The sequence below is a fragment of the Prionailurus bengalensis genome, chromosome D2, assembly GCF_016509475.1.
Source record: "Prionailurus bengalensis isolate Pbe53 chromosome D2, Fcat_Pben_1.1_paternal_pri, whole genome shotgun sequence".
In the NCBI taxonomy this organism is placed as follows: Eukaryota; Metazoa; Chordata; class Mammalia; order Carnivora; family Felidae; genus Prionailurus; species Prionailurus bengalensis.
Genome location: NC_057351.1, coordinates 36,179,498 through 36,206,796, shown reverse-complemented (window position 1 = coordinate 36,206,796; position 27,299 = coordinate 36,179,498). Strand labels below are relative to the sequence as shown.

Here is a 27,299-nt window from a genome sequence, read left to right as displayed (position 1 = left end):
GCTGGGCTTTGCCCCAGGGTGGATGGGGAAAAACAGGGCCAGTTTACGTGGGCCTAGTGGTATGGAGACACAGAAGCTCAGTAGCATGAACTGAAGGATATAAACCATTGTACACTGTGCATTTGGGGTTCTGGCTAAGTTTAACAACCACACTGAAAAACTCATCTGAAATTTGGTACATAATGGTCCCCAATAAAACTTTGCCATTCCAAAGCCTAAAAGAAAATGATATGAAATGTATCTGTGAAAATGGTTTTTTATTGTACACAAACAGCTCTTTAACCATCGAACTGTATATAGTGTGACTTGTATGGGTAAGAAGTGCTACCTTTCTTTCTCTGTAACTCTACAACTAAGGGGATGAAGCCAGGAAGAAAGGACTATGGCTGTGGAGTCAGGTGTCCCTCAGAACCCATGACCGTTCTGACACATTCAGTGTGGATACTTATAGCAAGAAGCATCACTATTGCAATTCTTACTGAGACTTCTGAATCAAATACTACTTTTTTTTTTTAATATCCAAAAAAGAACATCTGCTAGGATCAAAATCCTAAGCTTACAACCTTTCCAAGCTTCAAGAAAAAGTAAATTTCATTAATGCTACATTTTTCTTTCTGGAATAGGAAATATATTCTATGGGATATATTTGCCCTGCTTGGAGCAGGCCTTTTCTCCAAAGAGATTATCTACATTATAGGAATCAAAACTAAGTAGGAGATTAGACCTACTTGCTAGAAAAACCCTTTAAACCCTGCTTCTGACATTTGAGATGTTTGATTAAGCGGCTTTCAGTGGAGACTTTACAGAAAGAGTTCTGAATGGAGCAAAATCAGAAGCTTTGTCCCTAAGGTAGAGACAGATTTCAGGTAGCACAACTTCACTCCAGCTCCAAGGGAAACATGTGGTGTTTAAAGCTTGATGTGAGGGTACTGGGTCCAGAAAGATAAAAGTTCAGTCACCAAGAAAAATGTTTTAAAAAGTAGATAAGACTTGCTAGATACCACATCATTAGATACTTAGGATACTGCAGAAATTAGATTTTCAAATACTAAAGTCACCACATGTCCCTCCATTTGGCATTCAGGGTCTCTTGCAATCCCCACATGATAAATGAGACACAGTGACAGTGTTCTAAATATGGCACCTATTCAATGCTGGAGGCAGGATATATGGGGCAAAGTAATGGCAGCTGTCCTTCCACAGATCTACCATACTTCCTTAGTAAAAGGTCATAGGTTCTCTGTCAATGTTTCTGTTCCACCTCAATGCTATAAAGGCCCAAAATACCAGTATGAATTTTAGGTTGCTATATTGTGATATTTCTTAGTGTGTTTAATCTCAATTTGGGCTGTTGACAATTTGATGACAGCTTTTCCTAAAATTACTGGAAGAAACTACCTTTCAGCAAATACCTCTGACTGGGCAAAACATTAGAGCTCTATAACCAAGAGTAAAATAGCTATTTACCTTTATTTCCAATTGTAGTCAAAGCAAAATTGGTGTGGCATGAGTTCTGTTTTACAGTCATCATTCTATGCCTAGCATTTAATTATTTTTCTTCTTGGTGTCCATTTATAAACTCAAGTCATGGAAAAGAATCCAGGAAAAGAACAATTTTGCGAACTGTTGGTGGAATATCTATGGCTGGATGTTTAAGGAAGCTACTACAAATTAAGATTCTAAATACCAGTTCTTTGACTTGGCTCTTATCGAAATGAAGTCCATGGGATTTTTTCAATAGTGATGTACACATTTGTTCTCTCAATATTATGGTTACAGAAACAATTAAGAAAAGAGTGATTATCATATGAAACAAGTGGACAAGACAATGTCTTAAACTTGCACATTACCTGCCCCCAAATAAAGAACTTCCCTTGAAACTGAAGCAACATACCCATAGTATATTGAGTATGAAATGACTGAAATGTAAGTGGAAAAAGTTAAGTAATGTTTTCTTTTACCTGGATTAAGAAGATATGCCTAAAACGGGAATAGAGGAAATTTGGGTAAATCTGAATCTTCAGAACCATAAATCTTCTCAAATCTTTGAGTCCTTGCCAAATTTCCTAACTACTTATGGCAGAAAGTTATACTCTTACATTTTATTTTTTAAGTCATTCATACCCCAATATATTTGTAATAACTACAATAAAATATTAGCATCTGGAATACATATGTCCCTAAATAATTAAAAATCTAATAGAAAAATGGACAATGGAAATGTCAGGAAATTCAAAGAAGAGAAAACCTGAGTGGTTAATAAATGAAAGAGAAGAAGGTCAAATTCACTAGTCCGAAGAGCAATGCAAATTAAAACAAGATACAATTTTTCCACTCACCATATTGGCCAACTTTCAAGTCTTACAACAAGGGCAAAGGTGAATGAAGGGGAAATGAACTTTTATCCTCTCGTCCCTTGCCAGTGGGAATAGACATTGGTTCAACTACTTTGGAGAGTAATTTAGCAATACCTAATAAAACTGAAAATTTTATTTAAAATGTATTTTATTTAAAATGTATGTACTATGGAAAATTTCACTCAGGTCTATAAAGTGGAACATAAAACAGTGTTTATTCCATGATTATTTAGAACACACCAAATTGGAAATAGTTCAAATGCCTGTCAATAAGGAAAATGGATAAATAAAATATTGTATATTTGTATGACAAAATAATATTTAGCATTTAAGAGCAATAAATCTGGTTTATGTATCTCTAGTTGAATAGGTCTAAAATTTTAACACAGAAAACATAAATAAATAAATAAATTTAACATAGAGTGAAAATACAAGTTGCAAAATCACAAATATGAAATATCTCTATCTATCTATCTATCTATCTATATATATATCTTCATCTTCAACCTCATGTGTGTATGGAAACATCTAACAATTATACTAGTTAAACACTAACTTCATGAAAATGGCTGCCTCTGCCAGAATGCAGGGTAATAGGACTGGGGCTAATGGGATAGGGGAGGCTTCAAATATATATATACATATATATACACACATACACACACACACATGTATATATGGTTTATTTATTTTATTTAAATAAAGACTTAGAAACAGATATGTCAATATATTAGAAAATACAAAGTCTATATGTTAGTGACATGTGTTCACTATTTCTCAACTTTTCTACATTTTTGAAATTTCTCAAATAAGAAAATCGAAAAAACAAATATTCCTATTTCCTCTCTGATCCATACAGCCCTATATTGATATGAACCCATAATGAGAGGAAATTCCTCTAACAGTTTCCCAGTACTTGCACAACACAGATAACATGAATTTAGGCGGTTTCTGGTTTGCCTTTTGTGACGAAATACCCCCATTTCTGTTTTTCTTAAGGCTTCTGAGTATGACAAAGGAATAGAAAAAGCTGATAAATACTAGTGAATGTGTACCCCCTTCATACTAAGGCTTGAAAGGCTCATGCCAGCCTAGTAAGTTCTTCTGCTTAAGATTTGTCAAAGCATACTGGAGGTTTCTGTCCTCTTTCCCTACTCACAAATGGATAGTTGCTGATAATTTTTTAAACTCACAGCAATAATGATAATAGTCACTAATATACTGCACTTTGCAATTTCCATGGTGCAGGAAGGAAGACAGAACTTTGGCAGCCTCGCTGGAAAAGACTCAGTAGAAGTGCAGCACACTCCATGAGAGACTTGCAGAGTGAGAATCTCACTCCGCGGTTGAAGAAAACAAATGTCTTCAGATGAGTATGTAAAATTCAAGTCCCTTCCCATTGGGTGCATTCCATGGAAACCTGCATTCCAGTAGATATTTCTGAACATCATGGATGCCCTGAAGGAATATGATACAGACCACAGGAGGAGTGATTTGGCAGCCTTCAAAACAAGAAGGGGGCAGCTACAAAGTTGTTTAATAGTCATAAATCTCCTACTATTTTTCACAAAATACCATCTAAGACCACATCTCCACAACTCATTCCCCATTACTCAGCTCAAGTGGAGCGCTTTGGCATGCTCACTCACCCTTAAATCATACACAGCATAAAGTGATCCCGGGTCTGGGAAATTTGTCAGCCTCCTTCAAGCAAAAGCAATCTTCGCTTTTCATCACAATTCATTCCCTGAAACTGTGGTATAAAGCTGACTCTTCTAAAAACATTTATTTTCTTTCATAAGAAAAAGCATCACTCATTTAGTTATCAAGTATTTAATAACCACCTACTATATGCCAAGGCCTGTGCTGCGAATACCAAGAAAAATAAAAAGAGGACTTGGGTTGCATTCCTGACTCATCAAAAAAAATGATAACCATGATTAATACTAGTTATTAAGAGTCACCAACTGGTAGCATGACCCCCAAACTCTGCACTGTCGCAGAAATTTATCCCTGACCTCTATTACAACACATGACCACATGCAAGAGTAATTATGTCCCTGCTTGTTTCTTACTCATACTAAGAGAAAGCTTTCAAGATTAACTATATTAGCTTTCTAAGATTAACTATACTATTAACCCTTGTACCCAACATGCTGCCAGAAATATTGAAAATAGTTAATGCATTGTGATTGAATGAATCAAACATTTTAATGTCAAAGATAAAACTAGCTATACAATGATTGCAATTGGACACAACAAAAGTCTGAGCTAGGTTGCTAGAATCAGAGATAAAAACTTGCCATCACCTAAAAGAATAAATTAGAAGCCGAAGAACGAGCCAGAACGGGGAGACTTCTGACCTGCTCCAAGGTAAATGCACCATGCCTTTCAGTATGAAGCAAGATAGAAAGCCTTCATGACAGATGCATCGTGTTGGGAATGACAGACAGGCTTAGGAGTGGAAGAGGCCATATATTGTCAGAGCGAGAAGTCATGAAACTAGGAGGGAATAAAAAACGGTAAGGTACAGGATGAGGCTGAGTCAATAACCAAGAGACCAAGAAATCTCCCAAAGGGGCAAAGAGCAGATTCTGGGCAAGAGAACAGCATTCAGCTGATTGAAGGGGCTGAAGGCTAGTTCAGGCTATAAGTCAGTCATATAAATCAGTCATAGAAGGGATAGGTGCCGAAGACCTCCCTGAAGTAAGGAAGCCCCTTGAAGGCAACATCCTGGAGCTTCCCATTGTTTCTATCTGATATAAAGGGGTCCACTTATGCCAGTTACTAAAATGGCATCAGATCCAGAGTTGTAGTTTAGAAATATTTATGGAAGGAGAGAGGAGGGAGGGAAGGGAAAAAAAAAAAAAAAAACGAACCAGGAACAGAAAAAAGGAAGGAAGGAAGGGAGATAGGAAGGAAGGGAGGGGAAAGAAGGAAGGAAGGAAGAAGGAAAGAAGGAAGGAAGGAAGGAAGGAAGGAAGGAAGGAAGGAAGGAAGGAAGGAAGGAAGGAAGGAAGGAAAGAAGGAAGGGAGGGAGGACGGACGGACTATGGTTTAGGCATTTTGTGGACTGTTTAATAAATGATAAAATCACAGAATGTAGGAGATGTAAAAGACCTTACAAATCATCCAGAGCAGTAGCTTCCAAAATATTTTTAGCAGCCACTTACATGGCAAAAGGAAAAATAAAAACTAAATATTGGGCATTATGGAAATAGTGATGATTTCTTATGGCAACCAAATAACACTATAATATAAAAAAGGGAGAAACATGCCAAGATTTTTATGATATAATATTAAGCAAACACAGTAAATATTAAAATAGTATATACACTGTGATTTTTAATGATATAAAATTAACAAGAGGTAAAAGCTAATAGGCAAAGATTAAAAGATTTTTGTTAATGTGATTTAGAGTGATTTGATTTTTCAACTTATTTAATTGTGTCATTGCTTCTTGCAATTTAACATTTTTAAAATTTAAATATTTAAAATCCTAACTACTTATCAAGGCAGATATGAAAGAATGCATTTTTCCATCAAGTATCTCTCCAATCTCTCCTATTGGAGGGAGAAGTGGACAAAGAGGGAGGAATATTAGGAGGTAAGGGGGAAAAAGAAGGGGATTGGAAAGAAAGGAGCACAATGAAGCACAGGAGCTAATATTTCCTGAATATGTCCTAAGTGCTAATGATTTTCCAGTGTATGAGGTATATCCCATTGTTACTCTCACTTGAGAAGTGAGAAAACAGAGAAGCAGGATAAGTAATACATCCAAGACCGTGCAGTTCAAAAGTCCACAGTGTGATCAGGGACCAAGTCAGAAGCCCAAAGCCTCCCAAAGCCAACTTGTTTCCCCAGTTCCACCTTGTGTCTGCATTGGGGGCCCCAAGTTTATGATACTCCTCTCCTGATCATCACTCACTTTTGCCCCACACCACTGTCAACAGGGCCCTATCTGATCCTTTCTGGTAGGAATGTAGACTTCAAGAGCACAGGGGCCAACACCCAAATTGAGAGTGAATGCCTTGAGGCCTCTAACACAGGAACTTCTTGAACAATCGAATGAGAGAGAATTTACTAAAAAGAGCACGGGTAATTTAAAAAGTGGAATATCCTATCTATAAACAAATGTTCATCTTTGTCCACAGAAATATGATGAAACACAAGTTAATAATTTGCTTCTCATTATTAATCCTTGCTGAAAATTTAGTATTTGTCCTAATGTTCAAACATAGAATATAATCACAATGTAATACATTATAACTTCCAAGTAATGAATGTATATATGAATGTGTGTGTGTCCCATTTCTTGAGCACTAATTATATGCAGGCATTTTACACAGAGTTTCATTTAACTATCCCAACAACCTTAAGATACAAGTACCATTATTATTATTTTATAGATAAGGCAACTGAAATTGAGGGAGGTTATATAACTTGCACAAGATCACCCAGCTACCATATGCGGGATTTGGAGTTCTGACCAACACTGCTTGGTTGCATAGCCTGAGTCCCAAAACTGTACAATGAACTTGAAGCTTGAAGGTATCTAAAAAATCCTTCCTGGGTTTAGTATATAATTAAGGAAGATAATATATTTGTGGAGAGATGATCCAATTCATGTTAATATGCAACATGTTTTGTGGCCTGGCATGTAAATAAAACCATGAAGTTATTTATTAATAACTCAATGACTATGCCATGTAAACACAGGAGTAGTCTCATTGGCCACTTGGGGTTGACATAACCAGTGGGTCTGGAGTCAACCTGTACCAGCTCACAAAAATAAGTGGTTAAATTTTCAGGAATTCTGTGTTTTGGTTGTTTAACACAGTCTTTATTTAAAATTAAATTACATACACTTGTAATTGCACAAATAATATTTAAAGGTAATATATACCATAACTCGTCACTTCCTAATTATTTTACAAAATTTTACTGTTATTTATGCTCTTTAAATTATTTGTGTCTATCATATCCATATAGTGGAAATACTATAGAATGATGTGTTGCTACATATCTCTTCCCAGCTCTTCAGGAATGTCACTTCGGTGGCCTGACACTGCCATGGTGGTAGTATTCATGGCAGATGTTGCCAAGTGCTACAAATTAGGGACTGAGTTGTTCTTTTATTGATTTCTTAAACTTAAGCAAGTCATAGAAAAAATGTTAATGATGTAGATTAAACTTAAAAGTATACTGTGCCTTAAGGGCACCTGAGTGGCTCAGTCAGTTAAGCGTCTGACGCTTGATCTCAGCTCAGTTCTTGATCTCAGGGTCATGAGTTCAAGCCCAGCATTGGGCTCCACGCTGGGTGTGAAGCCTACTTAAAAAAAAAGGAAAGGAAAGGAAAGGAAAGGAAAGGAAAGGAAAGGAAAGGAAAGGAAAGGAAAGGAAAGAAAGAAAGAAAGAAAGAAAGAAAGAAAGAAAGAAGGAAAGAAAGAAAAGAAAGAAAAGAAAAAGGAAAGGAAGGAAAAGGAAGAAAGGCATGTAGGTAGGAAGGAAGGGAAGGGACGGGACAGGAAGGGAAGGAAGAGATAAGGAAAGGAAAGGAAAGGAAAGGAAAGGAAAGGAAAGGAAAGGAAAGGAAAGGAAAGGAAAGGAAATATTGCACCTGTAGCCAAATGTTGTGAACAGCATAAAAATGTGAGGAAATATTCTTCCAGTATTCAAAACCTGTTATCCAGTTAGTAAAGATGTAGCTCATGTCACTGACAAATGAGGGAAGTTCTGACATACTTAGCAAGGAGGGAATATCATTGATATTTCCTATCAGAATTACACTTGTTCACCTGCCACAACCTTAGGTTGGCCAAAATAATCAAAAGTTTTCTATAAGGATCAACTGGCTGAAGGGAATTTATAACATAAAGTATTACCTATTTAATTTTTATTTATAAGTTGAGTTACTCACCCTTTATGTACATAAAAATTACAATAAACTGTGTACACATAAGCATGCATAATTTTTTCCCCCCAGAGAGCTAGTTGTTAAACCTTTACCAGCACACCACTACATACAACACTTATTAAGTTTGGGGCTATGTAGAAAAGGGCTTTTTTATGGCCTAGGAATGGAAAGGATAGTAAGAAAAAAGCTAATTAAGCTTCAAGGATTCTGTCCTTGACTTATTTACAACTTGGATATCTTCTACTTCCCTGTTGTCTATGCTCAGATGCCTCACTGACCAAGATTTAGAGCCAGTCTCCATCTGGCTGTATGACCTTGGGCAATTTACTTAAACTCTTTAAGCCACTTTCTTCGAGTATAAAATGGTAAAAACAATAGTCATGCTATTATGACACGAGGAGGAGGATGATGGGTAAAAATGGCTAACACATATCCGTCCTACTTTGTATCTGGGACTATTGTAAACACTTTGCATGTATTAATTTATTCAATCTTCACAACATTTCCCATGAGGCAGCTACAGCCCCTACTCCTAGGTTACAGATGAGGAAAACTAAGGCCCAGAGAAATTAAGTAATTTGACCAAGGTCTCACTTAGTTTCTTGGGCTACTAGTATGTGGCAGACCTGGGACACAAATCCAGGCAGCTTGCCTCCAGTGGCCACTGTCTTAACCATTCTAATGCTATGCAGCCTCTCTTCCCAGTAGAGGTGAACATTAAGTAAGATAGACAAAGATGACAGTATTTCTCATTAAATGTTAGCCGTGATTTATTTTTACCTCATTCTCATTTTGTATAACCTGTAATTTTGTATATCTTACCTCTTCAAGTAGATTTAAGTTTCTTGAGAAGTAGGACTTTATGACCTCTCCTGCTCTTCATAGTAGCTATGACAGGGACATGCACATCTTTTGTAATCAAGTATTTATTACACAAATAGACTCTACTACTCCTTACTTGTCAAGCAGAAACACACTCACTACTGAGATCTCTTCTGAGGGAAAAAGTAGTATGATCTTTATAGCCTTGTTGTAAGTTCATCCATAGATTCACTGCATTACTGTGATGGTCGAACTATCTTTAGTAAACAGCTACATGTGGCATTTCTCATCTGTGTTTGTAGGGTTGTCTTAGAAATAATATTATGTCATAGCAGTCCTACAGGCTTGATTTATTTTGGCTTAAAAGAAGGAACTTGCCTCATGTGTCTCTCTTCCTCTCAGAGAGTTTTTTTATTCTCGAGGGCTGCGGGTCAAGTTCTGTCCTTGGAACCAAAGTAGTTTTCCAAAATGAGGTGGAGCCAGCTCTGTCAAGCTAGGCCAGATCTGCTGTCAGTGTCTTTCCCAAATACATCAGACCCTCTGCTTGTAAAAATAAATTGATACCAATGCAAGAAATTTATTAGGAGATGACAGCCCAGTTCATAATGGAAATATGGAGAAAACATCATCCTTCAAAACTGACAGTTTATCCATCATGCCTCAGATTCCTGAGATAGAAACAGACACTGTCACATACAATCTGCTGAGGACACGTTGTCTTGGATTTCCTTATGACAGGAAACTCTGAAATAATCCAGAAGAGGGGAAGGGCTTGTACTGCCCTTAATGTGCTCAGCCATAAATTTTTAGCATTAGTAGAAGAAACATGTGGCCAAGGCAATGAATGATGGGGGAAATCAGGAGGCCTGGAATTCTCGAACGGCTCCTTCTTTCTCTTGGGGGTGATGAACTGGGACAGGGGTCACAGAGGGTTACCGCACCACTGTGAGGGACATCAATATCCTGTTATATGTAAGCAAAGCCAACAGGTGGCAGGGCACCACTGCGGACACACCACAGTTGGCTCTGTTTGAGATGTGGGGGACCAGGTCACCTTGCCCCGCTAACTTTCCAAATGCGGTTATTTTGCTTAGTTTGTTATTTGTATTGATAAACTTGAGACACTTTAGGAGGGCTATTTTAATTAGGAATAAATGCAAGGATATTTGTGGGGATCACAAGAGGCCTGATCTTCGCAGGCTTAATGAGGTGACCTATGTAACCGCGAATGAAATAATTGTGTATTGTATTAAAAGCTGCTTTGGAAAATATAATCGTGGTAGTAAATTGGAATGAAATGAACATGGTCTTAGAGGGGAAAAAAATATTCACTGCCAATTTTATGGGGCCTTAAAATATTTATGTTCTAAACTTGCATTCTTTGGAGATTTGCTGAGTGTTGCTAGAACGAGAAAACTTTTTTAATGAGATACATGCGTGTTTTATAAATTTACAGATCTTTTTAGCAAAAAGAGAAAGTCATAAATGCAAAATGGAAACGAAAACAAGGCAAGTACAGCCTTAATGGCCTTATATTCTTAATTCGTTCTTTATATCAGAAAAAATAAAAGCATGGGAAATTTCATTTAAATGTGAATAATATGCAAGAAATCTTTGCTTGCTGTTGATTTCTATCTGACTGAGGTACAGAGAACATTGGCGTGAATAGGACATACCAGAGAAACTCGAGCTTTGCTGCATTTGTTGTATTATGAGGATATGAATAGGATATGTGCATTCTTGGGCTAAACACAGAGTCAAATACAGGATTTTGATCCACTCCCCAGCATTAATCTCTGAGAACATCAGTGAAATAAATTACCTGTTGATCAAGTCCTTATTCATAGGTAACAGTGTTTTACAAAACACAAAGTGAGTCTGTAATTCTTGGACTCTGAATCCTTCTTTAAATGTTCTCATCCTGTGAAAGAGGCAAATGAACTTCTAATTGTTCACATTTGTTTCAGCCAATCTTCCTGATTCCATTTTAAGCAAGACCTAAGACTCTGTTGACTTTACGTGTCCAAATTAAATATATCTGTGTTTCCCTTTGCTTTCTATCTAAGTGCATGCCAGCATGCCTTCACATTCATCTAGGGTTTATTTCAATATTAGTGGAAAACAAGCCATTTTTCAGTTTAATGAATAGCATCAGTGTCTGCCTTTTAACCAAAAATGTGACCTTACACTTGATGGATCTCACCAGAAGGCACATTTTCAAATTATTTTTCTATTGGAGGTTATGACTATCACTTCCCAAATGATCGTGGCAGTGGTGAGAGAAAGCCTGCATCGCACAGCAGCTTAGAAACAGAACTCAGACCAAACAAAATGGTAGTTGCATTTATGGAACAAGGAAAGGGGAATGGAAAAGAAAGCATGAACCATGTGAGAGGGGAAAAATACCTCCTCTGAGCTTTATGGAACAGGAGAAAAGAGCCATGTAAAGCAGCTGAAAGTCCCGTACTTTTTTGTTACTACCATTTTTGTTTCCAAATCATTCCAAATTGGGAAGGTGAAGGCTGAGCATTACTGATTCAGAAAAACTCCAAGAGGACATCTGATATTTCTTCCTTATTAAGGATGATGGAGTGTAATTGATGTGCCTGGTGCCTGGCCAATTCCAACTTTTTGAGAATGCCGCTTAATGTGTGGACATTATTTTTGGACTACTGAACGCCAGAAAATAATGAGCTGGCATTCAGCTTTGGTGAATAAGACCCTGAATTTTCATCTAAAAGCAGTTTTGAGTTATTGCTGTAGATAAGGTGTAACTGTGCAGGGGAATTTTATCCATGTTTCTCCCATGAATCATAAATGAGGAAAAAAATTACAGTCTAAATTGCACTTAAAAGGAATAAAGTCTTTTCATGTCATACATGATTTATCAAAATGATCTCATTTTAAGGGTACTGTGGTGTATCTTGATTAATCACATTAGGAAGCGTGATGAATGGCCTCTTTAATGGTAACACAGGATTTATTGGCAACATCCCGACTTGAACCAGAAGGGTAAGAAGTAAAATATACAATAGATAGCTAATGCAGATAGGGTGTCAGTAATGCTCTGACTTGTTTTAAAATTATACCGGGAGCCTCAGCGTCAGGACATTCTGAAACCGCCAGGTGGTGGAGACCAAACAAGTTTTGCACAGGAACTTGGGGGCAACAGCTTACAGGGTGTAACCCTTCCCTAACCTGTTGCAGCACAAGTAAAATCAGTCTTCTGGACCATTAAAAGAAGGCATCTGTGAAATCTGAACAAATCATGGAAATTCCTAGTAGGAAGAGGGGACGTTGCCTTTAGAGATCAGCACTCCTACCCCTTTTGCCCTATTTCAATATCCTTCCTCACATTACGCTTTAATATCCTAAATGCCTTTTTTTTAAAGCCTGCTCCAGTCTGCTCCCACTAATTTCCTCTAAGGCTGACAGATCAGAGGCTTTCCTCGCACTGTTCCTTTTAGAGCTGAAGAGGCCTCACGGTAATCCTGCTGCTTGTCTGCAATTAACCCTTCCAGTTGCCACATTATTAACACCACCACCCACAGACAGAGGAAGCCCCGACCCACTGGACACTGGCTCCTGACTGAAGCTTCAAAGGTGCCAATCACACCCTAGTCAGAAAGGTGCCTGCTGTCAGCATCCAAGGCTTCCAACCTCTCCTCCCCGCTGATCAAACATTCTTCCTCAGAAGATTAATTCAGAGTCTCCGCCCATTTCCTCCCATATCCTCTTTCCCTTTCTGGTTTACCCAAAGATCCATCTTTGCTTCGAAAAGGGAAGCCATGGATAATAGAAGCCCTTTCAAAACAAAAGCTGGGCAAAGGCAAATTTAAGTCCCAGCTGTTATCAACTTTTTTTTTTTTTAACTCATTTAAACACCTTAAGGCAGTGAGGATTAGGGCCTGGCCTGAAATGCCATTCTTTGATCAAAGACCCCAAGACTTTACACAAACATAATCACAAGGCAATGGATGCTTCTCTGAAGGCTGAATTGATTTGTTTGGCTGCAAAGCCCAGGATGGGTAGGAAAGCTGCACACTTATTTTCCCAGCATATATATCACAAGGCCAAGTTACTTAGAAATTATATTTTTTCTTCCTATGTCTTAATTGGGGAAAAGTCGTTTATGGATTCAGATACAGCTGTGGAGAGACACTGTGGAGGGAAGAGTATGGGGGCCAAGTGGGTGTTCACTATGGCCTTGTTCCATCCCAGGGCAGGGAGGAGGGGTGAAAGTGGGAAAAGGAGGAAGACAGCCATTCCACAGTCTCTGATGTGGAGTAAAATCGACTTCACTGTACTTACATTAGCCAATTCTACTGGAATCTTCTGCAGTCACTTAGCTGTAGTTACCCATCCCTGTCTGTTAAAGCGTTCTTAGCAGGAGAAACCAGCAGGACCTTTCCGGAGGGCCAGTGAACGGTGCCATGTGACTCACTCAGCAGGCCCCTCACTATCCATCGCCATCTTTCAGGAGCAGATGCCAGAACTAACTCACAGTAAAATCTTCAAAAAAGGCTATGAGATGGCTGTATAACAAATTATATAAATCAATGCTCGATAGGCTTTAAACTTGTCCTACGTTCCTGGAAGGAGATAATTTTGAAGTTGCCTAATAAAGAAAATATTTAATGTCAAGGTTGAAGGGACAACTGAATACTGAAATGCTTCAATATTCAATCATATGAAGTTGCCTCTATAAAGAGATGGTTACCCAGATTATTGTTTGTTTGTTTTTTTCCAGGAGGAGGGGTTATTTTGTCATGCACACTAGAGGGACTATCAGAAAATGAAATTAAAGTCCTACATGATTAAGAATTCTTACGTGATAGGACTATGACTACACTGGGACACCTGACCACATTTCCAGGAAAAATTGTAGAATCTCCCTAATTGGATGATTCAGGAAGAGAAGACTATCTTTAAGTGATGAAATTCAATTTAAGGTCCTCTAGGAAAATATATGGGGAAGAAGAGTCCTAATGAGTCCAAGGGTACATTGTTTCATGTATGGTTGGATCCACATACTCAAATTCATCATCAGGACTTCCTATTTCTTTTTTTTTTTTTTTCAACGTTTTTATTTATTTTTGGGACAGAGAGAGACAGAGCATGAACGGGGGAGGGGCAGAGAGAGAGGGAGACACAGAATCGGAAACAGGCTCCAGGCTCCGAGCCATCAGCCCAGAGCCCGACGCGGGGCACGAACCCACGGACCGCGAGATCGTGACCTAGCTGAAGTCGGACGCTTAACCGACTACGCCACCCAGGCGCCCCAGGACTTCCTATTTCTAGATTTGTACTCATATTCCTGCTTTAGTTTCTCCATGTGGTGACTTCCCAGATCTCCAGATCCATATCTTACCATCTTCAAAACAGCATAAGAAGCTTCTGTTTCCTAAAAGTTCCAAGCCAAATCTAGGAATCTGTGGCCTTGTCTGTTATACGCCCATAGCAGAATGAATCTCCATAACCAGGAGAAGGAACTCTCTGCTAGGCCAAGCCTGGATCATGTGCCCACTCCTAGTTCTGGGTCAGCGACTGGTCCTACCAGAGCTCTATGGATTAAAGGTGGAGGGGGAGTGGCTCCCCAGGTAAATATGGTCTAGAATACAATGTAATGGACACCAAAAAGGCCAAAAGAGGAAATTCCCCTTCAAAAGCGGACAACAACCTGTGCAAGTCTTTTCGAGTCCCTCGCTGCACAATAAACATTCAAAACACATCATCATCTCTGGGCAAAACTGAAAGTGCTATTGAAGAGTCCATCCTGAATCATCACCAACACCAACGAAAGGCCTCCACATGCAGAAAATCATCCCCATAAGGCCTTCCAAACATCATGTATTTTAAACTTTTCAGGCTCTCAGCTGGCACCAAAAAGCTTTAACATGCAGTAATTTTTTAAACAAGCTTGGGTATCCCACAAAGGATTAAAAGCAGCAATAGCCATCTAAAGGGAGGGAAGGGCCAAGGGCATCTGCTGGGATCACAGTACAACATGGAAAAAGGAGACCACGAATACAGACTAAGAACTGAACCACCAGATATCACAACAGCTCTGAAATGATGACAACCCAACCTACTGCCCATCCCCTCACACACACCTGTCAGTAGGGTAAAGTTCAACTCAGTTTAACATTTCCTGCATAGGTCAGGAATTACATAGCATATTTAATTACTAATTCTCCTGTATCAAGCAACTAGTAGCATTAGTCCTGGGATGAGATATTATTCCCGTTTTGATTATACATAGATAATACCACAAGAGAACATGTAGCCAGTATCAATGAGTAGTGCAGCTACATGCTATGGGAACCTTCTACAAAGTTTTTATCCCAATCTACACAAACTTCAAATGTTGGGAAAATAAATTCTAATGCATGTCTTTCATTTCCAAAGGCATTTCTCCACCACTGTGTTGCTCAGCCTTCTTTTTACCTCTTTCTAAAAGAGGTGTCAAAAATGTTTTCCTTGAATCCAAGAATCTAAGTCCACTGCTATCTTAGTAAATGAGGATATTTTGTTCTAAGTAGCTCAAGTGATTCCCTGAAGATCCGTGACATATGTGAGCTAGGATATAAAACTGGGACCCTTGCAGACTTAGGACTGGCTACTACATTTGAGTTTTGTATACCCCTGGAGATCCAAGGAAAGCAGGCAGGATTCTCTGCCTAGGAATTCAAGGACACCCAGTATGGTGACCAAAGTAGGATACATTCTAAGGTTCTGCTAGGCTACTAAAACTCTCTTGGGCTGTAGCTCATATGCTCTAAGCACCCACCCTGATAGCTCTGAGCTATCAGGATAGCTAAACTGTGAAGAAAAAAAATGGAGCTCAGATGCTGGCATTGGGCATCTCGAAAGCTCTGCCATATGGGTACATGTGTGCTTATGCCTGTGTGTTGACTGTGAAAAGGGATATGGATATAAAAGACTTCAAGTTCCAAACACCATCTTGCTTTGTAAGGCTAATATTAATCCCCAGTTTGTGAACCTTTTTAGATAAGGACTTTATTTTATCCTATCTTCTCCCAAGTAGCAGAAAACATGCCTATTTATTCTGGACATCCAAGATTCTCATTACTCTCTAACCAAACACATTATCTCTACCTGGTTAAATATTAATTTTCATAATATGAATGCTTTTATATTATAAACTACAACTTATACAGTACAGTGGAGTAAAAAAGTGGTGGCAAATGGTTTGATACATGGAAAATTATTTGATAAATAACCCCCAAATATCACTCACAGAGCTATTCATGAAAAAGTCCTTTTTTTGTTTTATACTATCAGTAATTGTTGACATCAAAAGTTTCACTCATCTAAACATATACACGTAAAACTATTTCCTTGAGAGATTCCACTTTCAAATATGTAAGAGAGTACCATGGGAAAAGTGACCAAGTGACATAATCATTAAGTTTTATGTCCTGGGCAATAGTTCTAATCATTCTAGTGGCCTTATTCTCTCTGTGGCCAAAGAAAAATGCAAAGTGGACTCATGGTTTCATTTCCTAAAGAAGCATCACCATATACCCCAAAAGTCTTAGCCTTCAACTCTTCAAACACATTGTTGTCTATCAGGATTCAGTTACGGACAAGGTTGGCATGAACTTACTCTAGTGGTACATCCCTACGTCGCATTTCAGGTAAATGTAATACTTAGGACAGTCCAACTGTCAAACAAACATTAAGGATGAAAGGAAGAGGGAGGAGTAGAGAGAAAAGAAGGGAAAAGGGAAATCAGAAAGGAAGATAAAGGAAAAAATAAATTTTGATTTTTTTTTTTCTCAAATAAGAAATCCATTCAACCATTTTCCACCATTTTTTTTTTTTTGGACTGCATTCTACCATATCAACTAAATTCTGCACCTATTATGAGACATATGTTCTACAAGTCCTCCTTGCTCTCCTCTGCCATCCATGATTCCTAGACTCTGAAAGATAAACACGGCCACAAAAACCCAGGTCTTTCTTCCTCAGCTCCTGTGTTAATCCTGCCACTGCACATTTGTAACCTCTTTACAGCAAGGTTGATGGTTCCCTGGTAAGAAACAAAACGAAGACGTGAAACTTGGATGGTTGCAAAGGGCTAAGAGCAAATGAGCTCTAAAAAGATTCACTGGGGAATGTGGGCCTATAGTTTGGCCAGGATGAAGTAAACTTCACTATATTTTTAAAATCAGCCCCTCCTCTCCCCATCCTCACCAGTACCAGAGAATTACCATAGCTTTCAAACAACTAAGGGAACTCATTTTAGAGAGGGTTCAATTCCTGGGAAAGTCCTACCTGAAATGACCATCCTTAGAACTTCTTTTTAAAAACAGATTGTGATCATGCCCCACTCTGCTTAAAAACCATGTAATAATTTACCTCGTTCTGGTATAAGTCAAAAGCACGATCTGCAGCCTAGTAGGCCCTCTGCCCAGGCCTTTGTTAGGGCTTCTGGACCATCTCTCACCTTCATCCCTCACCCTGAAACCAGCAAATGGCCTTCTCCATACTCCTTCAGCACGCCGGTCCGCATCCTGCCAACATCACTGCATAGCCCAGTCTTTCTTCTTAACTTCCACCCCCAACAATTTTGGCCTGGTTAACCTCTTACCTTTCAAATACCAACTCATGCCTTACTATCTCAGAAAGATGTCCCTGGCATCACTTTCATACATACTTCCAAGAACCCTGTATTTCCTTTTGGGGATATGGCATAGTATGTAATTATATCTTAGGAGCATAGTCAAGCAATGTGTCCTTTATTAAATAGTTTGCTCCTTGGAAGCAGTGTTCCACACTTCCTAAAAAGACTGGCTCGTAGCAGCTTCTCAACAAATACTTGTTAAATAGTGAAATAATATATAACACTGAACATCCAGCATTCCCCAGCCTCCAAGAGTTGAAGGTAACAATAAGCACACATCTTCCCAGACTAACTGCCTCTGAGATGATCTTCTGAGATGATCTCCTCCAAAAACAGAGCTCCTATATTAGAAGAGGTGGGACCCATGGTCCCCCTGATGCCAGGAGCTTCCCCTGCACATGCTCATTTCAACCTTAGCCTGGTCCCCTAATATGTAAAAGGGCCCTAAGTTACAAGGTACATTTATGCCAAGAGAAGTCATCCAAAGGCCGTTCAGAACAAAGAAAATCTCTTTCTTGTACTTCAGGCTGGTTCAAAGGGGTAACACAAAACACAAGCCCCTAGTTTCCAAGATGCACTCAAGTGATGTCAGTCTGGGATTTGAGGTTGGACAGGAGGGAACCAGGCCCTGGGTGCTCTGAGGTAGCTCCAGTTTTGCTCAGCTTCCCTTTTGTTACACCTGTGTTTCTCAATGCTTCCCACCTTCCTTTGCCCTGATAAATGAGTAATAAAAAATTTAATCCAAATAAAGATGTGGCTTTCCCCTGGCATGCAGGTGAGCATCCGTTATCACTGTTGTTCTGTTCTTCCAGGGCCCAAACTGAAGGGCCCTTCCCTGGCTGGGAAGGCCAGAGCAAGCTCCCCAAGGGTCCTCAAGGGCCCTCAGCAAAAGAGAAAACTGCATGGTAGTGCAGCCCTCGTGTTACAGGGCTCCTTGGGCAGAAGGGGGCGCTGCAGCGTAACCTATTTAGGATGCAAATGAAGTGCCTCTGGCTGCAGATTAAAGCCGCTGCCTGGCAGGTCCTCAGCAGTACTAAATGTTGGATTTCTGCTTGTCACTGCTCACCGCAGGTCATTAATAGAACTCAGAATGGTGTTACTAAATGTGAACATTAAAAAAACTGATAATCAAAAAAAAAAAAAAAGAAGAAGAAGAGAAAAGAAAAGAAAGGAAAGGAAAAGAAAAGAAACAGGAGTGGCAATCCCACTGTGAGGGAATTCAACTCATCCGGCTCTGAGACTTATGTATTCAAGAACTCTGTTGTTCAACAATTTTATTGGTTTTGGATTAACAACTGTCTACCACATACTTAATGCCCAGTAACTGACAGATAGATGGATAGATAGATGAGAGAGGGAAGGAAGGTAGAAAGGAAGAAGGGAGGGAAGGAGAAAGCTAGGAGGAAGGGAAGGAAGGAGTGAGTTAAGATCTTCTGTGTGTGGCTGTGTACAGCAAGAAAGAAGGAAGAGACTATTACCACAAACTAAAAGGTTTTAGAGATGGGACCACAAGAAGTGAATACTGGAGGGACTCCTCCCTTCCTCCTGGTTGAGCTTCCATAAAAGTGAGAGAAAAGAATCAGATCAAAACTTCCATCTTCACATCACCAAGCCAGCTGGTACTTATACTTTATTTTCTGACCAAATCAGGTGCTCATTCTGCCAAGTGAGTTTTCCTTTTTTCCTTTACTCCAGCCAATTCTTGTTTTCTTCAACTGGAGCTCCCCAAGACTCATCAAAAACACGATTTAATTACATCTCCAAAAAAAAAAAAAAGGGAGGAGTGTAAACATGACTCCTTTTTATCTCCTGATACATCTGGACAAGTAGACAATGTGCTAAAACAAAATAAATCTGCCCTGACAGTCACATCAAAGAGTTCAGCGAGGGGCTTGCAGCTACTTAAAGCACAGGAATGCTGTTGCTAAGCATCGGCCTACAACTTATCAGTCCCTAGAAGAAATGCTTTTTTCTTTCTTTAAGGGGGAGATGAGGAAAGTTAGAGAGTGGGAACCAGACTGCAAGAGGAGATTGGGGATTTTCGGGGATTTTGAACCTTAAAATGAATTGTGTGAAGGAAAGGGGTTTTGTTGTGCTGTGTTTTCCTTTTGACACACTGTCTATATTTTTATAAAGCTAGTATGTGGAAACCTTCTAGAAAGGCTTATTTAGCACTCAAAGAAATAGGTGATCACACAAAACACTCCTGTACAAATTTGTACCATATCTCATTGCCATGGGCTTCTCAGTTATGAGAGGAGCCTAATACGAGCTCAGAAGTCTGAGGAAATATCTCATATTCACCAAAGTCTAGAGTGAAAAATCCTTAAGTCATCATAATAATAAATCATCCAACATCACAAACCACGAACATTTTTTTTTCTAAAAGGCAGGAAATGGAGCATCTACTCCAACAAACACAACAAGAAAGAAAACAGAAACTCTCCAAAAAGAACCAAGTGGGAACTGCCATATGCAATGAAATAAATCTAGCCAGATGACCCCAAAAACTCATACAGTCTCACAACTAGAGTTTTAATAGTAAAACACAAAATGGAATTGACCCTGAAATCTGGCCACTACCTTCAGCCTTTTCTCCCTACCACCCCCCAAGAAAACACTGAAGCAGATGTTGTGAAATTCAGTCTGATCTTCATCCCATATGCTGGTTCTCAAGAGGGAGCAGCAGGGAGATGTTCCTCTCCCCATGAGCACATCCTCAGGTGAGAAACATTGCCCCATTTCTTCCCTCCAGCAAGGCTACTAAATTTGGTTCTGCTGGGAAATAGGAATTGAACATGAAATGGCATTGCTGAGAAGTACATCCAGTGAGGACCTGAGAGCACTCTGAGGGACAAAAAAAAAAAAAAAAGCCAGTTCAAAATAACCCACCAGTTCTCAATATGCACCAGGCACTGCCAGAGAGATTTTGCCCTTGCAACAGAGGGGCTAAAAATACTCAAATACATTATTCTGGCCCAGGAAAGCCAGGGGCATTTTAAGTAAACACTTGCTATTTTCTTTCCTTGGATCAAAGGAAACAAATTCTGAAACTACTATGATCTCCACACAGGATAACTATCAACAACATGAACAATTACCAAGTCTGTGATATTGCACAAATAAATAACACTTACCATTATCTCTAGCACGATCGTATTTATTAAACAGTGACGAAGGGCAGCAGTAACCATTTTTATTGTCCCATATAGCTCCTATTTTCTAATTAAACAAAAGGTTATTTCTACTGCTAACACAGCCATTTGTCTAAGTTGGGTCTTACATAATACTTTTTGCCAAGCATGACAGAATATAAGAAATTATGTTCTGTGGTCGTTTTGTTTTGTTTTTGGGTTTTTTTTTTTTTTTTGCTTTTAATTTTGCATGCTGAGTTGCTACTTAAAAAGCTCTGTCGGTTCATAATCAAAGCAAGAGGCCATTGTGTGGGGAATTCATAAATAAACTTTGGCAATTTTTCCTAAAACATGATGAAGCAAGCACTTGGTCCTACCCTTTAGATTCAATCCAAGGGCAATGGTCTGTATTATTAAAGATATAGGTCAAGCCAGCTTGCGCTTCTCTGTCCTGTGGGATGTTTTAGAAGCTGCTGTCACATTACCGAGATCTGTTCTGTGGCTCCTAATTATTCCTCTTGGCAGCTTTGGATTTCAAGCGATTCCTTTCACACGTAGGTAAAAATTTATAAGCTGTTTCATATAACAGCATGAGTTATTTCCTTGTTATTTGTAATTGCAGAAGATGCCAATGAAGAAAATGCACTAATTCCATTGACAAGGATAATGGTAACTTAATAAAATTTGCATTATGTCTTCTGCAAACCTCCACAGTACTTCATATCAACATGTGAAATTGTAGTTTTATTTCAATACAACTCTGAGGGCGGAGGGAGGGAGAGGAAGCAAATGGGGGTGGGGGGCGCATAACTGAGCACAGGGCCATCCTTTCCCTGAACACCTTAACAAGAAGGGTGGGGGTGGGAGAGAAGGCATGGATTTCCTCCTCATCTTCAAAATATAATTTGGTCCAGAACTATGTGTTAAGTTGCCACTATGTACAAAGGACAGGAGAAAAGAAGTCAGAGTTTCCTGAGTATCTAGTATGTACTTGGCACACTTTTATTTAATTCCTGAAACAACTCTGTGGAGTAGATAAATATAGCCACCATGGTCTCAGTGAGGAAACGGAACACCTGGTTCCAACCAAGGAATTCCATTCTGATTCTGTATTCCCAAGCACCTTACCTGGCACATACTGAGAGGAATAAACCGTGCTGTGACTTAAAGTACCTTATGGTCTAGCGGGAGGGAAAAAGATGAGTCAACAACCGCAGAAACAAGAGCAAATAAAACCAATGCTCCAAGTGGGAGTCCAAACAAAATCACCTAAGGGGGTGAAGGATGGAAGAGATTTCATCTGTTCTAGGAGAAAGGCAGGGAACCTGGTACAGTATTTGATTTCCACAACCGCGTGAAATATGTCGGAAAGGTATTAACATCACTCTTAGATGAGAAAACAAAGACTGGAAGAAGCGAAGTACCTTTCCCAAGAATTGATGAGTCGCCCAGGGTAGAACACAGCTTTCCTGCCTGCTTTCCTGCCAAGATCAATGATAATAATATCCTGACTTTCAAATGCCTTCCCAATGAAGAGCTCTTTCCTGTTCCCCTGTAACAACGGCCTGAGTTAAAATTTTGGGCCATCAGCCCTACACAGGTAGCTGTATGACTTTTCTAGATTTCAAAATAAAACAAGGCTCTGCCTCTATAGGTGGTACCCTATATGTGATGATCACAGATCTTACAACCTATTTTTAATTATAAAAATTTACAAGTCTTTAAATATCATGAATCAAAAATGGTCATAAACACATAGTAGTACATCAGTTTCTCACTAAAACACTAATCTGTTTCATTTATTCTCAATTCTGCCACTAAATAACTGTTTCTGTATGCGGATGAGGTTTTTTTTTCTTCTTTTTTTTGAATTTTTTTAATGTTTATTTATTTTTGAGACAGAGAGAGAGAGAGAGAGAGAGACAGAGCATGAACGGGGGAGGGGCAGAGAGAGAGGGAGACACAGAACCTGAAGCAGGCTCCGGGCTCTGAGCCGTCAGGCCAGAGCCCAACGCAGGGCTCGAACTCACGGGCCGTGAGATCATGATCTGAGCTGAAGTTGGACGCCTAACCGACTGAGCCACCCAGGCACCCCAACGAATGAGGTTTTAATAGATATTTGATATCTACTAAGCTATGATTCATCTTCCTGGTTTTTGAATGAAGGTCTTTGAGGTTTGAGTTGAGGGTGGGTAGAGATGAGGAATATAGTTTCCTTTATATAGATGTAAAGCAGGAAGCTGCATAAATTGACCCATTTTATCTTACTCCTAATCCTACAAAACTTGAGTCCCAGGTCTCTATTTCTTTGTACTATGGAGACGGATGTCTTTCTAAAGAACGAGGCTGTTCATCCCCACAACCAGCCAAAGAACCTTATTCTTACTGGTGTTTTAGAATAAGGACACCAGGTTGCAGAGAGATTCAAGGAATTTTTCCAACTCTCCATCTCCTCATCTTGGCCTCCAGACAACAGTCCTGATGAGAGGAATCAGGAGGCTATTCTGCAGGAAGTGACTACCTGCAGGGTTAGCTCCCACCAAAGGAAGGGATGGTTCAAAGATGTTGTAACTGACCAGTGCATAAGCAGACCAAGTAAGAAAACAAAAGGGAGTACAAATCCCAAATATGTCCATTTCGCAATGTTCAGCTGTAGTATAACGGGCTTCTAAATAAAACTCTGTGAATCAAACAAAAGAGACAGACAAAAGGCATTTATGGACTACGATTACTTGTTACTTGGAAGATAATAAATAAGGTACCTGGATGAACTAAAATGGCATAGCACAAGAATGAATATATGATTAAATCTACTCTCTTGGGCCTCTTGAGGCCCAAGTAATTTTTTTAAGTTGTATCAGCCATGCCAACTGCAGAAATCCTGAGAGACCCAAATATCTCAGAACATATGGACACACATAATGTATGTGACACATATGGTGCACATGCTCATAAAAGACTCTTCCCTCCCCTCTCCTTCAAGAGCAGATGTTCTGGTGTGTAGGGAGGAGGAACATCTATCTGGAACATTCTAAGTCCTATTGCCTACTCTACAGCAACTTGGCTTCGCTTTTCACTGATTGGTTAGAAAATAGAAGGAGGGTTATCAAACACAATAGTACACCCCCAACACTTTTGGAGCTATAGAAAAATGAAGCATGCTGTGGATATAGGATCGTTCCTGGAGGGTTTATGGTATAGTTGGATAGCGTTGAGGTAGAAATCAAAAGAGAAGACTCGTGGGACCCTCCATTATAGACTCACGCAATTTGTCTAAGCCTATGGGAAAGAAAAAAGGTATAGTTCATGGAGGAGAGAATTCTAGAAAGTAAGACTTTAAGGCAGAGCTCAAGTTGCTTCCTCTATCAGATGTCTCTTTGATGAAATCTGATTCATCCTTCAAGGTCCAACTTAAGCATCATCTCCTCTTTGTCTTCCCCAGGCCTCTAAGCGTTCCATGGCACTCGGTTGGTGCCTGTGTTAAAATACTTGGCGGTGAATTGATTTCGTGGCAGACTGTGGGAGCCTGAGTCAGAATCCATTTCTTTTCTCATTTTTGTAATTTAGGTACCAGTACTGGGCCTGACACACAGAAAACACTTAGCACAGGTCGAGTTAATAAGTAAAGGACAGGGGAGAGGATGGCTGCCATTTCAGATTATTTCTGTCTTCCTTTCCTGTGCTGCCTGGAGTAGTTGACAATCTCCCACCATGCTAGGCTGAAGTGACATGAGATTTCTCCAACACGCAGCTGGTACCAGCTCCTTCCCGATGCTGCTAACTGGTTGGGGGTGGGGGAAGAGATGTTAGCATGATGTTTTACTCAGCAGGCACAGCGCCGAGGCGCATTTTTAATGATTTACCAGTTCTACTTGACTGAGCCTGCACCCTGTAAGTGGATCATATGATCAGCGATCACAAGTTAAACTGCTTTTGTTGCTCGCAAGGCATGCATGGTGGGCTGGCTGCAGGCACCAGCGACTCGCACGCAGCTGTGTGTAAGACAAGGAGAGGTTACGTACAACAGGCAGTTAATGGCTCATACCAGCAAGCCCTCGACTTCAGTCGGCACATGCGGCTGAATTTTAAAAAGGTAAATGACCTTGCAGCTGGGATCTTTAACTATGTGCTTTTACCTATTTGTACCTGGATAAGTAAACATTTGCAGCACGCCAAAAGGCCCTGAAAGCACTATTGTAGCCATAGGCTAATCCCTTTCTCTCTGGATGAAAGACTCCAAAACAAACCGGGGGAAAAATCATTTTCTGCCTCAAGTAGCACAAAGGTAAAGGGGGGCAATGGTGATAATGACTTCCATTTGTTATAACTTTCAGAAGTCACCAAGGCTCCAGTCCTAACCAGCTGCCCATATTTAGGATTCCACTTTCCAGGAAGAATGAAAGAAACAACAGAGAAAGGTTCTTGCCAGAGCCGAACAGAACTGCCTCCTACTTGCCAGTGAATCTGACACAAGAAAGTTGGAATGATCATCTCCATACTTGTTCTACCATCCGAAAGGGTTCTCCTTCCAACTGCTATCATTTGGGGCCAAAAGAGGTGGTTCATCTTTGTTCTCTTCTGCTTTAACTGCAAATCTACAGAAGAGTATTCATGTCATGGAGCCTGCCCCCCACCTCCTGCCTCCCCTCCCCCCTCTGCCCCGCCACAAATTGCCAGCATCCTGCTCTGAGTTATCTAAGAACCAACATTTAATTCCTTCTTGTAAAAGGCCATTCAGATACCTCCAACTGCAACTGGGCTGCCAGAGCTACTTCTGGAATACTGGCTAACCACCCCAAATGCTGTCCAAAGAGCAGAATATTTGTGATTTACAATTTGAGCGGGAACCTCGGTAATGCTGTTATTTTAAGAACTCGTCAATCAGTTGAGATTAAGATAACATTTATTACAACATAAACTGAGATTGCCATGAGAACAGGCAGAAGGTATCTGTGGAACACTGAAGACATTTCACAGGCCATGAATCAATGGAGGACAGTTCACTGGATTGATAAGAGCTCTGGGCTGAGAGTGGAGGGCTCTGGGCTGGTCAGTGGTTTGCCTCTCCCTGGCTGCTGGGCTCTCAGCACATCACACCGTGCCTTTGCACCTGAGATTGCCACCCTTCATTTGACAACTCTACTGGAGTTCCTACTATGTGCCAGGAATCATGAGGCACTGGGAATAAGCCTATTGGGTAAATGATCTCTAGCTATCATTCATGTATGCATATGCAAATGAATTAATAAGAAACACTGCGCTCTGATGCTAGCCACCATCTGTTGAACCAAAATAATCTTTAAATGACCAGAAATATTTTCTTCCCTGCGATTCAGTTAATACGGGTCAGCCTAATGAGGTTGGTTTATATCCATGAGAGAAAACAGCACTCCTTGGTCCAATATACAGTTTTAATAAACTTTATTAAATTCCCATTGATCCATATGCAAAAATAATTTGTTTACAGTTTGAACTCAGCCTACTAAATGATGCCTAACTCAATAAGGGAAGACGCTGAGAAACAACAGCTGTATGGCTATTAACACATTATGCCATTAAAAACATTAAACAGTTGGGTTTAGCAAAGGAGTCAAAGTTAACCCTTTGAACAGCTCTAAACTAGAGACCAATTTGACAAAACACTGCTGCAAAAAGAAGCAAGAGACTCAGAAAGGCATCTCTCTACCTTCTGAATGAATCTGCAAGAGTAGAACAAGAACTGACTACTGGCTTTGCTGCATAGTATTCTAAGGATTTCTTCTCATGTGTCAGCTAAGCCTCATGCAGAGATGACAAGGGCGTGGTAGGGCTTAGAAGAATGTCTTAATAATAAGTAAACTAGCTTGTTCAACATATTAATATGATTTGCATGGTGCCCTACACTTTTGGTACTTACATAAATTGGTTTCAACCTTGTGCCAATGAGGCAAGAGTCAAGGTACAATCCTTTATAGCCAGTTGGTTCTATGTTGTGGTCATAGGTGTAATCCCATCAGTAAGTCATTAACAAGTATTCACTGAGTACCAAGTAATCCAAAATTAAATACTGTGGAGATAGGGAGATAAAATTAAAAGCCATGAAAAACTTACAACAGTTAAGCATTATGTGGTACAATTCTGAAGATGCACAGGGGCCTGAAGAAAAGTGATGGAGGAAGCCCCAGAGAGGATGTTAGGAAGGAGACGGGATTGCACTTTGCTTTGAAAGTCAAGAGCAAGGAGATTAAGGATCAAGAGAGCATCTCAAGGTGGGGACTGAGAAGAACGGGGGAGGTTGGGCACAGACAGTTTAAGCAAAGGGAGAGGGGTGACAGACAATAAGGGTACTGCTAGTCCTCTCAGCATCTTGATTATAAGATCTACGAGGGGCACATGGGAGAAGAGCTAGAGCTGACTGGTGCAAACCTATCCCACTACGG

The 27,299-nt window shown here is 39.8% G+C and overlaps 1 protein-coding gene across 1 annotated transcript in view; it reads right to left on the bottom strand.

Annotated features, from left to right (window-relative positions):
* LRMDA (leucine rich melanocyte differentiation associated) overlaps positions 1 to 27,299 on the bottom strand; it is a 1,032,219-nt gene that overhangs the window by 203,044 nt on the left and 801,876 nt on the right. The window lies entirely within an intron of this gene.